The sequence below is a fragment of the Canis lupus genome, chromosome 1, assembly GCF_048164855.1.
Source record: "Canis lupus baileyi chromosome 1, mCanLup2.hap1, whole genome shotgun sequence".
Lineage (NCBI taxonomy): Eukaryota > Metazoa > Chordata > Mammalia > Carnivora > Canidae > Canis > Canis lupus.
Window position 1 is genome coordinate 82,988,000 of NC_132838.1, and position 13,419 is coordinate 83,001,418.

The window sequence follows — 13,419 nt, forward strand, 5'->3', positions numbered from 1 at the left end:
TGGGCCAGCTCTGTCCTGCCCACGACGGCCCCTCATCCATCAAGTGATCTTTGCTCAGTAATAATGAAAGTATGTGCATACGTGTGTGTGCTCACACAGGTGCACAGAAAGGCAGTAAATCTGGAAGAGTCAAATAGAGAAAAGTGCTCTGGAAATTTCCTTTGTAAATCTAAGGTAAACAGTAAGACCACAGAGACTAGACTTGATCTGTGGTTTGTTCTCTGAATGCTTGTCTTTTCCTTGTCCTCCACCTACACACACATGCACACATTCTGAATGTCTGAGACTAAAGACCAGTGCCCTTCATCTGGTTCTCTCTAGAATACCTAATGATAGCTCATAAGGGTGAAAGACCCAATAACTGGCTGGGCTTAGTCCTTTTCTCAAGAAGCTACATACATTTGTTAATGCAGTCAAAAAAGAGGTGCAGTGAGACACCTAGGTGGCTCACCGGGTCCTGGGATCAAGTCCTGCATTGGGCTCCCAGAGGGCAGCCTGCTTCTCCCTCTCCCTCTGCCTATGTCTCTGCCTCTCTTTCCATGTCTCTCATGAATAAATAAATAAATAAAATCTTTGAAAAAAGAAAGGAAAGGAAAGGAAAGGAAAGGAAAGGAAAGGAAAGGAAAGGAAAGGAAAGGAAAGGAAAGGAAAGGAAAGGATGAGCGGGATGCAATGAGGGCACCAGCTGGGCCAGACACAATGCCATAAAGCATTCCAATGGACTTGCTCAGGGTCACTTCTCTTCCTCGTCAAGATATCTGGGTCCTTTAGCCATTGGAGTGGGTCCTGTGACTGAAGAAGCAGAGCTTGAAGACTCTGCCTTCAGCTCAGTATGAAAGCAAACATGGAAATGAGGAAATGTGGGAATATAGCTGGTGAATTCAAACAGGATCCTAGAATTATGTGCCCTTCAGACTTACAGTTGGGTTTTCCACAGCAGAAAAAATGTCCCCACTAATCTCACCACTGTTAGTAGCCATGCTTTCTTGATATCCTGAAATCTCTTCAAATTTATAATTCAGGGGATCCCTGGGTGGCTCAGTGGTTTAGCGCCTGCCTTTGGCCCAGGGTGTGATCCTGGAGTCCTGGGATCATGTCCCACGTCAGGTCCCTGCATGGAGCCTGCTTCTCCTCTGCGTGTGTCTCTGCCTCTCTCTTTCTCTGTGTCTCTCATGAATGAATAAATAAAATCTTTTTAAAAAATTTATAATTTGGTGCCAGAAATATATATATGGGGGTGCCTGGGTGGCTCAGTTGGTTGAGCGGCTGACTCTTGGTTTCAGCTCAGGTCATGATCTCAGGGTCCTGAGATCAAGCCCCAAGTTGGGCTCTATGCTCAGTGAGGAGACTGCCGGATATTATCTCCTTCTTGCTCTCCCTCCTTCTGCTTGTGCTCTCTCTCTATATATAATAATAAAATCTTTAAAAAAAATGCATATGAATTTAAAAGTTTCATACACTCCCTTGAAAGCCAAAAGAATGCCCATAATTGCACAAAAGTATCAGAAATAAGGCATTATACTAGTAATCAGGAAAAGCAAATGATAAACTGACCATGGGGTATACATACAGAGGACTACTACTCAGCCTTGAGAAGGAATGCCATTCTACCACATGTGACAACACAGAGGAACCTTAAAGATGTGCTAAGTGAAATAGGCCAGTCACAAAAACACAAATACTGCATGATTCCACTGATATGTGGTACATAGTCATCAAATTCATAAGAAATGGGAAGTGTACCAGAGGTTATTAGGGGCTGGGAGCAGTATGTGTGCAGAGGGAGAAGTTACAGTTTGTTGGCACAGAGTTAGTTTGAAATGATGATGAAAAGTTCTGGAAATGGACAGCAGAGGTGGATGTACATAATGTTACTGAATTTTCCCTGACATAGTTGTAACCTCCAGGGTTTTTTTTTTAAAACCTCTTTATTATGATTTTTAAAAAGATGCAGCTGGCTTATAACTAGACTAGACCTTTGGAGTAGGTGAGTACCAGTAGAAAATGTCACTTACAAAAGGCTTTATAAATTAAGAAAAGATAGATGTTAAAGGACATAGGTTACAAGAGCATTCGGAGGAGTGAACCAGGTTGTCTGAACACACAAAAAGGGGTCTTTTTGAGTTTAGTGTCATGAAAATGTGGGCATAAAGGACAAAGACCATCTGTCTGTCTCCATCTCAAAGACAGACTAGTGTGTCTTACTGCCTATGCGGCTTTAGTGTTATCCCAGTTTTCTTAATGCACCAGCAATGGCTAAACTAACTTTGAAATAGGAAAAGCTTGTCCTCTGAGGCAACAGAGTTCATGAGTAGAAGCGGGCCTTGATAGACTTAATGAAATATATCTACTTCTGCACGCATATGCGTGTACACACAGTTGTTTGGTGTTTTTTTTTTTGTTGTTGTTGTTTTTAAAGAAATTTCAACCTCATTACCACTGCAGGACAAAATTGAGTACAAAAGATCTTATTGTTCACTTCAAAATTCCAGACTGAAGAGTAATAAACTTTTTCCTTTCATTTTTTAAAAAATCTAATACTAAGTAGTTTAGAATACTAAATAAAGCACCACAGTTTTATGGAAACAAACTTTTAGATTTGAACAGTATTTTCAAGTTTCTTTGGTCTATTAATTTTTAAGATGAGAATACTGGGGCACAGAGCTCACACGGTTAGTTAACCCACATGTCCAGAACGAATTATTTTTTTTAAGGTTTTATTTATTTATTCATGAGAGACACAGAGACAGAAGCAGACTCCTGCAGGGAGCCCCAGGCAGAACTCAATCCCAAGACCCCAGGATCATGACCTGAGCCAAAGGCAGATGCTCAACTACTGAGCTATCCAGGTGCCCCAGAACAATTCTTCAGTAGAAATAGCTTAACAATGGCCCTGGTTTCCACCACACCTGCTTGCTATGTAGCCCATAGGTCCTCCATTTTCTGAACAATCTCAATTTTAAATATTCTAGGTTTTGCTTCCTATGGGGACAGCTGGGTGGCTCAGTTGGTTAAACGTCTGCCTTCAACTTGGGTGGTGATCCCAGGATCCTGCTCAGCAGGAAACTGCTTCTTCTCCCTCTGCCATTCCCCCTGCTTGCTGTCTGTCTGTCTGTCTCTCTCTGTCAAAATAAATAAATACAAATCTTAAAAAAAGATAGAATAAAATAAAAAAATAAATGCTTCCTATGTCCCAGAAACCCTAATCCAAAAAACTAGATTCCTTTTTGTTTTTAAAGGAAATCCTAAAATTCCAGGTCATACCATGTTTCTGGATTTTTGGCTGGCTAATCATAATTGTCAGAGTGGATATTCCCTTTTATTTTACAAAAAATTATAAAGCTAAGCATTACCAAGAATGAGAAGTGCTCTCTCTATCATATTAAAATCCAGCACAACCTCTTGCATATAGTCCCTTTCCTGAACCATCCTCCATGAAATCAAACCTCACTGGCTAGTGGAAGCCTCAGAGCAAAACAGCAGTGTGAAGTCAAACAGATGAGGCTATAAATCCTAACTATGTCATGTTCTAACGTATGATTTCAGCAAGTTACCTCATCTCTCCGAGGTTTGATTTCCTTGTCTGAAAAGTGGAGCTCATTGGGTTGGTGGTGATTCAAAAACCTATAAAAACCTATAAAGCAGAGACTATGGTATGCAGCTGCTGCTAGATCAACAGAACAGGTGTCATCACCATAACCTCCCATTTCAGCACTGAATTCCACATAATGCTGTCTCTGAACTGTTCCATGCATGTCCTCAGTGAGCTCCTGGTAATCTGACCTGGTTTCAGGCTCTTTGCCCACCCCTTCTACTCACACTGCTTCCTGGGCCTAGCATGGCTTATCAATTCGAAAAATGAAAGAAAGAAATGAAGAGTTGATGATTCGTTCAAAATCCCTTCCTTCCCTCAAAGAAAGGCACAGCAGTAACTTGGATGTGCCTTCAAGCTCCAAGGGAACTGGAGTACAGTATTTAAATGCTCTCAATTATAGTGTGTTGGCAAGCATATCATGAATTCAAAGCCCCCTGTGTCAGGTGGGACAGAATGAGTGTCTGTCAAGAAACCCCAAACAACTGGCCTTGTACTGGGAGGTGCTCATCCTGTGTGCTGGACTGACCTTACCTTTCTGCACTTGGGGCTGTTCATCTGTGTACAAGGGCAGTTGGGTTCGGTCGGGGGTCCCCAACTCCTGAGTGATGCAGCACTCTGCTGCTCCTCAGCAGGTGGACTATGGACAGGGACAAGGGAAGCTGAGCCCCGGCCAGGTTGAGTGTCAGGTGTGGAGATAACAGGGTTGACCCTGACAAGACAGGTGCAGTACTAATAGGCTGCACTTGCTCAAGTGCGAGGACTTTCTTCCTTACGTTAACAGCTTTTGAAATTGAGAGGCACTTAATGCGGTATATGTTCACTACTATGGTGATCTTTTTTTTTTTTTAATTTCCCTAAAAGCCGATATTAAAATTGATGGCGCTTTCACAATGGAAGTTATTGTGGGATTAAGGAGATTGCTTACATGAACACCTAGCAAGAACTTCAAGCCAAGCATTTAAATACATTGTCCCAATTCCCGCAACCCTGTAAGTAGCTACTTTTTCCCTCTCACTTCACAGTCAAGGAAACTGAGGCTTTAGTTTGCTTTGAATACAACCATTTGCTCCAGTATACTAGCAGGGAAGAGGTGAGATGGAGTTCAGCCCAGGGCTGACTCCCCAGAGGGGAGAGAGAACAGAGAAGTCTCACTTTCTGGCCAAAAACAACACTGGATCCAGTTATTAAGAGCTTCGGATCATACCTTGCCCTACCTCCTAACCTTCCAAATGTTCCTGCAGGTGTCAATATGACAAACTCTCCTCCTGAAGGCTTTAGCCCTAAGATATAGGGACCCATGTGTGATCTGAGACCTAACCACTCCCTTGAAGCAGATGCATAAACTTGAGTGACAAACTTGATCTAATGTTTTCATTGTACCTAGATTACACTTAGATATATTTGTTGAATTTGAAAATATTACCAAAGCTGGGACACCTGGGTGGCTCAGCGGTTTAGCGCCTACCTTTGGCCCAGGGCATGATCCTGGAGTCCTGGGTTCAAGTCCCACATCGGGCTCCCTTCATGGAGCCTGCTTCTCCCTCTGCCTGTGTCTCTGCCTCTCTCTCTCTCTCATGAATAAATAAATAAAATCTTAAAAAAAAAAAAAAAAGAAAATATTGCCAAAGCCAAGAATGAATTCTCTATGTAATGACACAACAAAAAGTTTTGTTCTTTGTTTTTTTAAAGATTCCATTTATTCATTCACAATAGACATACAGAGAGAGAGGCAGAGACACAGGCAGAGGGAGAAGCAGGCTCCATGCCAGGAGCCCGACATGGGACTCGATCCCGGGACTCCAGGATCGCACCCTGGGCCAAAGGCAGGCACCAAACCGCTGAGCCACCCAGGGATCCCAACAAAAAGATTTTTGAGATGAGACAGTATCCAGAGAGGAGCTGCACTCCAGTATGTATAGAATAAACCCATTAAAAACAAACAAACAAGGTTCCAAATATACTATCTGTATGCACTGGAAAAATCTGAGAAGCATACAGAACCAAAACTATTCAGTGATCATCTTTTTGTTTGAGGGCAGGGTATTTACTCTAGCAATTTTGAAATGTTTAAGTTTTTAATTTCACTTCAGGAAATTCTTTTAAAATTGCCAGGTGAGATAAAACGGCCTCAATCTTCCAACATTAGCTCCAGGGAAGTATGCTTACAAAATATTATAGTGAAGATATTTTTGAAACAAATAGCCACTCAGAGTTCCAATTTAGTTACACTTCATTTTCAAGTTCCCTTCTGATGCCTGTCCAGGAACACTACTGACTTACATGTGTAGATGTAATAGCAGCTAGGATTCAATTTTCTCTTAATGGACATCCAAGAGTCTTTATTGTTTTTGCCACAGTTAGTATGTGTCTCATGGTTGGATATTAAGGGCCTTTCCAAATTATATTGTTATAAACATGAACTATGAACTCTTTTGAAATACACACAATTTGTTTTCTCTTGGTTTTATAAAAGATTTCCAGGAGTAGGATTCTTGGACCAAAACTTATACATTTCTATGACTCCTGATTGCCTTCCAAATGGACTACACTCACATTGCCACTAGTAGTATCTGAGCACCATTTTCTCTACACTTACTGTATAATTATCTTAATTATGTGCCACATATTCATCCACTATATAATTATTTTTGTAATTATCGCATCTGGATGATGGTACATCACTGAGGTTTCATTTTGTATTTCTTTGATTACCACTGGCTCATTATTTTCTCTTGAGTATATTTATATGCTAGAAGGAGAGTTTGGTAGCAATGATTTCAGCTTTGGAACCAGACTGCTCAGCTCAAAAACTGGGTATCATCACCCACCAACTCAGACTTCCATAAGCACTTCAAGCTTTGGCTGCTTTGGGGGGTAAAAATAATAATAAATAACAACAACAAAAATACTAAGTAATTTGATTGGCTTAGGGTCACGTGCACTTTAGAGTTTTTATAAAGAATAAGTGAGACAATCTGTCATGCACTTACACTGCATTTAACACATGCGCCTTTCATAAATGTTAGCAATTTGTTCATTATTATTATTTATATTTTCTCTTGTCTGGACATTGTTCAGATTTTTAGTTCATGCCGAGAGGTTAACTTTTTTCAGACCTCCACAATCAGAAACTCTATTTCAAGTTTACTAACAAATACTCGAATGCACTCAATTTAATTCCACACCTAGCAGCTATTATACAAAACAGAACGGTATTATACTTTGGGGTGGGGGGGGTGTGGGGGGGCAGGGGGGAGTACAATCATAAATAATGTATCTTCCTGATTTCAAGGAATCCACACAATGCTTATTTGCTGAGCCTTTCCTGAGAAATTATAGGTGTGGTCAATATAGATAAAAACTCTTTTCTGAACAATGCAACCATTGTAGTGCTGCAAGGAACAGGAGAGAGCGTCTAGCCTGACTGTCCAGAAACAACAGCTCTGATGGCCCCCTGGGAGTGGGGATGGTTAACGGGGACTCATTCCTGGGATGGCCATGCTCCATTTGCAGCTACTACATCTGCTTCAGGAATTCTCCTGGTGAGCCAGGTGTTCTATTAATTAGCAGCAGTGTTAGAAATGAATCTTCCTGAGTGAATCGAATGACTTCGATTAACATAACATGGGGAAACAGTAAACAAAGATTAGATCTGAGTATTCCACCTAAGTGGATGGAATAGGGGCATCTCTCTAAAGGACAAACAGGCCTAGCAAGTCAAACAGCCTAGGATGGTGCCTTAGGCATTCCTGGGTCCAGCCTCTGATCCCAGAAAATTTGTGATTCCTTGATTCCAACCCATGATGGGCTGAATCATACTGCTACCCCCAAGTGAACCTTCTGTGGGAGATGGAGCCAGAGCCCCTCGACAGGGCAGAGGTGACTCAAGACTTGCTTTTTAACCCTCACCATCCCCTGCAAAGGGGAATGTAGCCCTCACCAATCTGCTTCCCCAAAAGACCCAACATGGCATAGAGGTAGATCTCTATCAACAGCATGGAGGTGGCTAGGGAACAAAAGAATGAAAACAAGGCCTATGTTGAAATGACTTAAAGCATGTACCTGTCCTGGAGCAGAGCACTAGCCACAACCCCTGGAAGTTTCTTTTTTCTTTCTTTTTTTTTTAAGCATTTGAAGTGGATTATATAAAGGAAGTATAACGCACACATCTCAAGAGAAATATGACCCGCATACATTCTGTATTCATTACTTTCTAGAATATAAGCTCTAGTAACAATTTTATTTTCCATGAATGAATTATAGGATCACATCATGGGGATGAGGTAGTTTTAAAGTTTACAAGGAAATCTAGTTCTCAAATTGCCATAGGGGGAGGGCAACAATTTGACTCCGTTTTTAGCAATAGGCTTTTCAATTTTTTAGTACAAACGCCAAGAGTAAAAGCTTTGGGTAAGTCCTATTAGTATATGTATATTTCTTTAAAAATTATATGTACTTGGGGAGATGGTTAGGGAACCGGGTAACTGGGTGATGGACGTTCAGGAGGGCACGTGATATAATGAGCACTAGGTGTTACATAAGACTGATGAGGGACACGTGGGTGGCACAGTGGTTGAGCATTTGCCTTTGGCTCTGGTCGTGATCCTGGGATCAAGTCCCACATCAGGCTCCCCGCAGGAAGTCTATTTCTCCCTCTGCCTCTCTCTGTGTGTCTCTCATGAATAAATAAATAAAATCTTAAAAAAAAATAAGACTGATGAATCACTGAACTCTACCTCTGAAACTAATAATACATTATACGTTAATTAATTAATTGAATTTAAATAAATTTAAAAATTAATACTAATTTTTTTTTACTAATAAATTATGTACATTATAAAACAAAAAGATGGGGAAAAAAGGAAATAAAGCCTATTAGTTTAATTACTTATGGTGCAAATACAAAAGTTATTAATATTTGTAATGAAAGCACTAGATTAAATATGCTTTATTATTTTTTTTGAAGATTTTACTTATTTGAGAGAGAGCCCAAGCAGGGGGGAAGGGCAGAGGGAGAGGGAGAAGCAAACTCAATACCAGGACCCTGAGATCATGACCTGAGCCAAAGGCAGACCTTAACCCATTGAGCCACGCAGGCACCTTTTATTTTTTGAAAACTCCTGGTTAGGGACAGCTGGGTGGCTCAGTGGTTGAGCACCTGCCTTCGGCCCAGGGCATGATCCAGGGCATGATCCTGGGGTCCCCGGGATCCAGTCCCACATCGGGCTCCCTGCAGGGAGCCTGCTTTTCCCTCTGCCTGTGTCTCTGCCTCTCTGTGACTCTCATGAATAAATAAATAAAATCTTAAAAAAAAAGAAAAAAGAAAAAAGAAAAAAACCTAGTTAATTATCCTGTTCTAGAGCACTGTGAAGGGCAGCTTCCAAGTTTCCTGTATCCTAACATCTTGTTTTAATGGCTGTCTGGGGTGACAAGGATACACTGAGAAAACAGTACAACACTGGGCTCTGCTATCTAAATTGATACTTAGTTTTCGATCTGTCCACCACTTACACAAAGGTTTTTTGGGTGAAATTCAGCTGGTAGTTCTCAATTTTCCATGCACACTAGGCAGTAAGGTGCCACATTTTCATAAATCCAACAAATGGATTCAAAACCCATTGATACTCTTCACTTAAAAGATTTTGTCCGACAATCTTGTTCTAAGTTCTTAAAGGTTTCCGGTTTTTTAAGAGTTTTGATCAGTCACAGATCTATCATATTTCTTGGCAACATGATTACAGCGAAAACATTTCCAAACAGCTGTTTCCAAAATGCGTCTCTGTAGCATAAATTCTTCTGAAAAGCAGTCACATCCCCCCCAACCACCACCACCATGAAAATGTCACAGTTACCTTGGATTGTCCCTTGGTGTACTCCTTTACTCCAGCATCTTGCTGGGATCATCAACCTGGAAGCTTTCCAAATAGTGTTGATCAAGAGTTTCTATAACCCAATCTCTAGGCATGCCCCTCCCAGCTTCCCAGAGGATAGCAGGTGGGGCTGAAAGCTCCAGCCTTCTAATTACTGGTTCTTTCCGGTGACTACCCCATCCTGAGGCTACCTAGGGCCCCCCTACACACACAAACCTCAGCCACCTCATTAGCATAAAAAGGTGGGGAAAAGAGCTCCTTACAGGAATAACAGAAGATATTCCTATCATCCCAATCCCTCAGGAAATTCCCAGGGCTTCAGAACTCTGGGTCAGGAACCAGGGACACAGACCAAACACATTTCTTACTCTACCAGGCCTGAGCATAATGGTAACCGACAGCAATCATAATCCTTTCCAAGGAACCTACCAGTGTTTGGCACTAGAAAATGCTTCATAAGTATTGGTGGATGGAAGTAGCTAACTTCACTTACCCACCAAACTCAGCAGATGGTTCTGCCAACTTTGAGGCACCTCACCCATCCTCTCCCCCCACCCTTTCCATCCAAGCCCAATCTCCCCACCTGTGTAACGGAATCCAGCCTCTTTTGCCTCCTCTGAAACCAGGCTCAGTCACGTATTTCTCACTTCCCCCTGTTTTCGCTTCTCCTTCTTTACCAGAAACTCGCCAGCACCATCAGACTTTGCTCAAGGTTCTCCAATCTCAAATGGAAAAGGAAAGAAGGAGAAAAAGACAGAAAGGAAGAAAAGGAAACCAGAGATCCCACATTTCCTTCCTGTCTTGCATGTCTATTTGGTCTCTCGGTAGCCGTTACCAGCTGCTTCTCCTCTTCCACACACAGTGGTCTCTGGGCCAACCTCCTTCTCTTCTCACCCACCCCCACTCCTCCTCAGATGATCTTTTGTGTAGGCCTTGATTATTTACATGTGACCGCTCCCAACATGTACTTCTTCCACCCAATTTCTTTCAAGAGTTCCAGATGCCATTCCTTGTCTCTACTTGGACGTCTCACCAGCAAAACCTATCCAAGTGGCTCACCTTCCCTCCTCCATCTCAAGCCTACCCCCTGCTCCTCCAGGGTTCTCTAACACCATAAATGGTTTCACCACTCCACCCACTCAGTTATTTATGCCAGAAACTTTCAAAACATCCTTGATATCTCCCTGTCCATCAACCACATCCCAATAATCACCATTTTCAGACTGACTTCAGCTGCAAATTCAATCTTCCTCTCTCTCTCTCTCTCTCCCTCCTCCACTCAACCCCTCTGTCTTTGGCTTCTATTCAGCATCACTGCACCATCCGTAGGTGATAGCAAATACCTTTGTACTCTGCCCCCATACCCCATCTTGCCCCTGTCCAGGGTATGTGTGCAAAGCAGCAGGCTTCAGGGCCTGAGCCCTTTGGCATGGCCTAGCTAGGACAAAGTAGTGCATCTTTTCTAACTGGTGCACCCAGAAGGGGAGTCCTTTTCCAGTCTGCATGAAGGTATTCTTAGATACCAGCATGGCCTAACCCTGCAAACCAGTCTCCACACAACAGTAATGATGACCTTTTCAAAAACCCAAACTTAGTCAATCATCTCATCTCCCATTTAACATCCTTCAAAAGGTTCCCATTACCTTTCCATTAAAGCCCAAAGTCCTGAAAATGACCTGAGAGGCCTCCCCCTAAAACTACATTCCTACCTTTGTCTCAACCCTTTCAACATAGAACTCATGTTGGAATTCACCTGATTATTTCCTATTCATTTTTCAGGCCTTATTTTAAATATCACTTCCTGGGGACACCTACCCTGAGTAATCCCCTCCCCTAGTCGAGGTCCTCAGGTTAAATGCTCTCTGGACATCTTGTACTCTTCTTTTTTTTTTTTTTTTTTTTTCATCTTGTACTCTTCTGGAGTACCACTTATGACTGGGACAGCCTTTGGGACTATGTGCTTGTCCATCTCCACCCCCTCCTCTAGCCACTAGGCTGAAGGCTCAAAAAGGCAGGGACTCTCCATCCTTCATAGCTGTAGCGCCAGGGCTGACAATGACTGTCATCCATCTACAGATGCTCAGTAAGTAGTCGTTCAATGAATGCCTGAAAACAGGTTGCTCCGGTACCCAGGCCCCTCATACACAATCTGGCTAACTCTTTAGCATAAGAAAAATTATTTATGGGAGAATTTCTTTTTTATTCATGGGAATAAATTTATTTTTATTTTTATTATATTTTAAAGTTTCTTTAAATTTTTTTTTTTTTTTTTTTTTTAGTTTTCTCCTGATGTGGGACTCAATCCCAGAACCCTGGAATCACGACGTGAGCCAAAGGCAGGTGCTCAACTGCTGAGCCACCCAGGCATCCCTATTTTCTTCTTCTGCTATGAATTATATTGTGTATTACGTAGAGCTCTCTTACATAAAATTAGAATTTCTCATACAACGGAAAGATAAGGTTGTCTTAGTCACTGCTGTTAGCTAAAAGCTTTTTATGTTTCTTAAAACTAAATTCTCCTCTGAACATGATCTACAATGAGTCTCATTGTTAAAATTTTTGCTTAGAATTTTTGCTTGGAGTTCTAGTAGAGATTTCTGTGCCAATTTCTCCAAATCAGTAAGCATGGTTCATTGATATTTCATCACCTTAAAAAAATTAAAGACATCAAGTAAATTAAAAGGTAAAAAATGGGGGTGCCTGGGTGGCACAGTCGGTTAAGCATCTGACTCTTGATTTCAGCTCAGGTCATGATCTCAGGGTCTGGGAATCAGCCCTGCATTGGGCTCGCTGCTCAGTGGGATTTCTTTGGAGATTCCCTTTTCCTCTACCCCTCTCCCAGTGTGTACTCTCTCTCTTAAATAAAAATAAATCAATCTTTTAAAAAAATGAAATAAAAGGAGGAGAAATAAAAACCACCATGGAATTCCTTTTTAGCTTACGCTAGTTTAAACTTCAGAAATTTAACAATCACGTCAAATGCTTGAAATTTCCTTGGAGATAAATCCTGGCAAGACACATGTGGCTGTTCATGACGAACACTGGTTTAGTCACCTTTATTATAAAAATATTTTAAAATGTAGATGTTTCTGTAAACATTACAAATGACTTCTAGACATTAAAAGTTTAAAAGCTAATTGTATATACAGTTTTAGTTCATAAACTTCCAGAGCATTTTCTTTTCTTTTTTTTTTTTTTTTCCAGAGCATTTTCAATGTTGGCTCATTCTCCTCAACCAGGTGACTTTATCCTCCAGAGAACATGTGGCAACATCTGGAGACCTCTGGGTTGTTGTAACTGTAGGGAGTACACTACTGGCATCCACCACACTGCTACACAACCCACAACACACAGGACAATTTTCACAATAAAAGCTTAACTGGTCAAAAATGTCAAATTTGAGAAATGCTGGCTTAAACATACATAGCATTTTGCCACAGATGGGCGACAAAGAAACAGGACAACCCTCTCCCATGCACTGGCGTGAAAGTCAATGTGGTTAAGAACACAGGCCCCATGAGAAACACATGTGATTTATATGAACAGTCATTTGGGAACTCCTCTTTTAAGTTAGGAAGTTGGGCTTTTGACATCCTGAACCAGAACCATGAATAAATTTTCACTTGAAGGATCACTAGCAACAGTGACACAATTCCTCCGTTGGCCCATAAGACACGGCTTTGCTTTGCTCTGTGCAGTCGAAGTACTCCGTATGTGACAGAGAACAGGAATTGAGAATCAGAAGAAATACCTTCAAACAGCCTTAATCTCGGTTTCCCACCACCACATTTCATGACAAATGCACAATATCTACATCTTGGTCAGAATTTTTCATTCCCCCCGGAGAATGCAATCACCAGGTATAGCAGATCTGAAAATGAATGATGCATGAACCAAATTGGACAGACTCTTGTGTTTTAAAAAAGAAAAAAAGAAAGAGTCAATATTTAAATC

General features: G+C 41.4%; 1 protein-coding gene across 7 annotated transcripts in view; it reads right to left on the reverse strand.

Moving 5' to 3' along the window:
• The window catches only part of GCNT1 (glucosaminyl (N-acetyl) transferase 1), a 57,482-nt gene that overhangs the window by 41,980 nt on the left and 2,083 nt on the right, over window positions 1-13,419 (reverse strand). Inside the window, exon 3 of one of the 7 annotated variants that reach the window (XM_072837726.1) lies at window positions 10,049-10,187. The exons of 5 other annotated variants lie outside the window; for them this stretch is intronic. The gene's annotated coding sequence lies outside the window, so the exon portion shown is untranslated. Of the gene's footprint in view, window positions 1-5,060; window positions 5,186-10,048; window positions 10,188-13,419 lie in introns of those variants that run through there. One more of the 7 variants, XM_072837731.1, reaches the window with a different exon arrangement.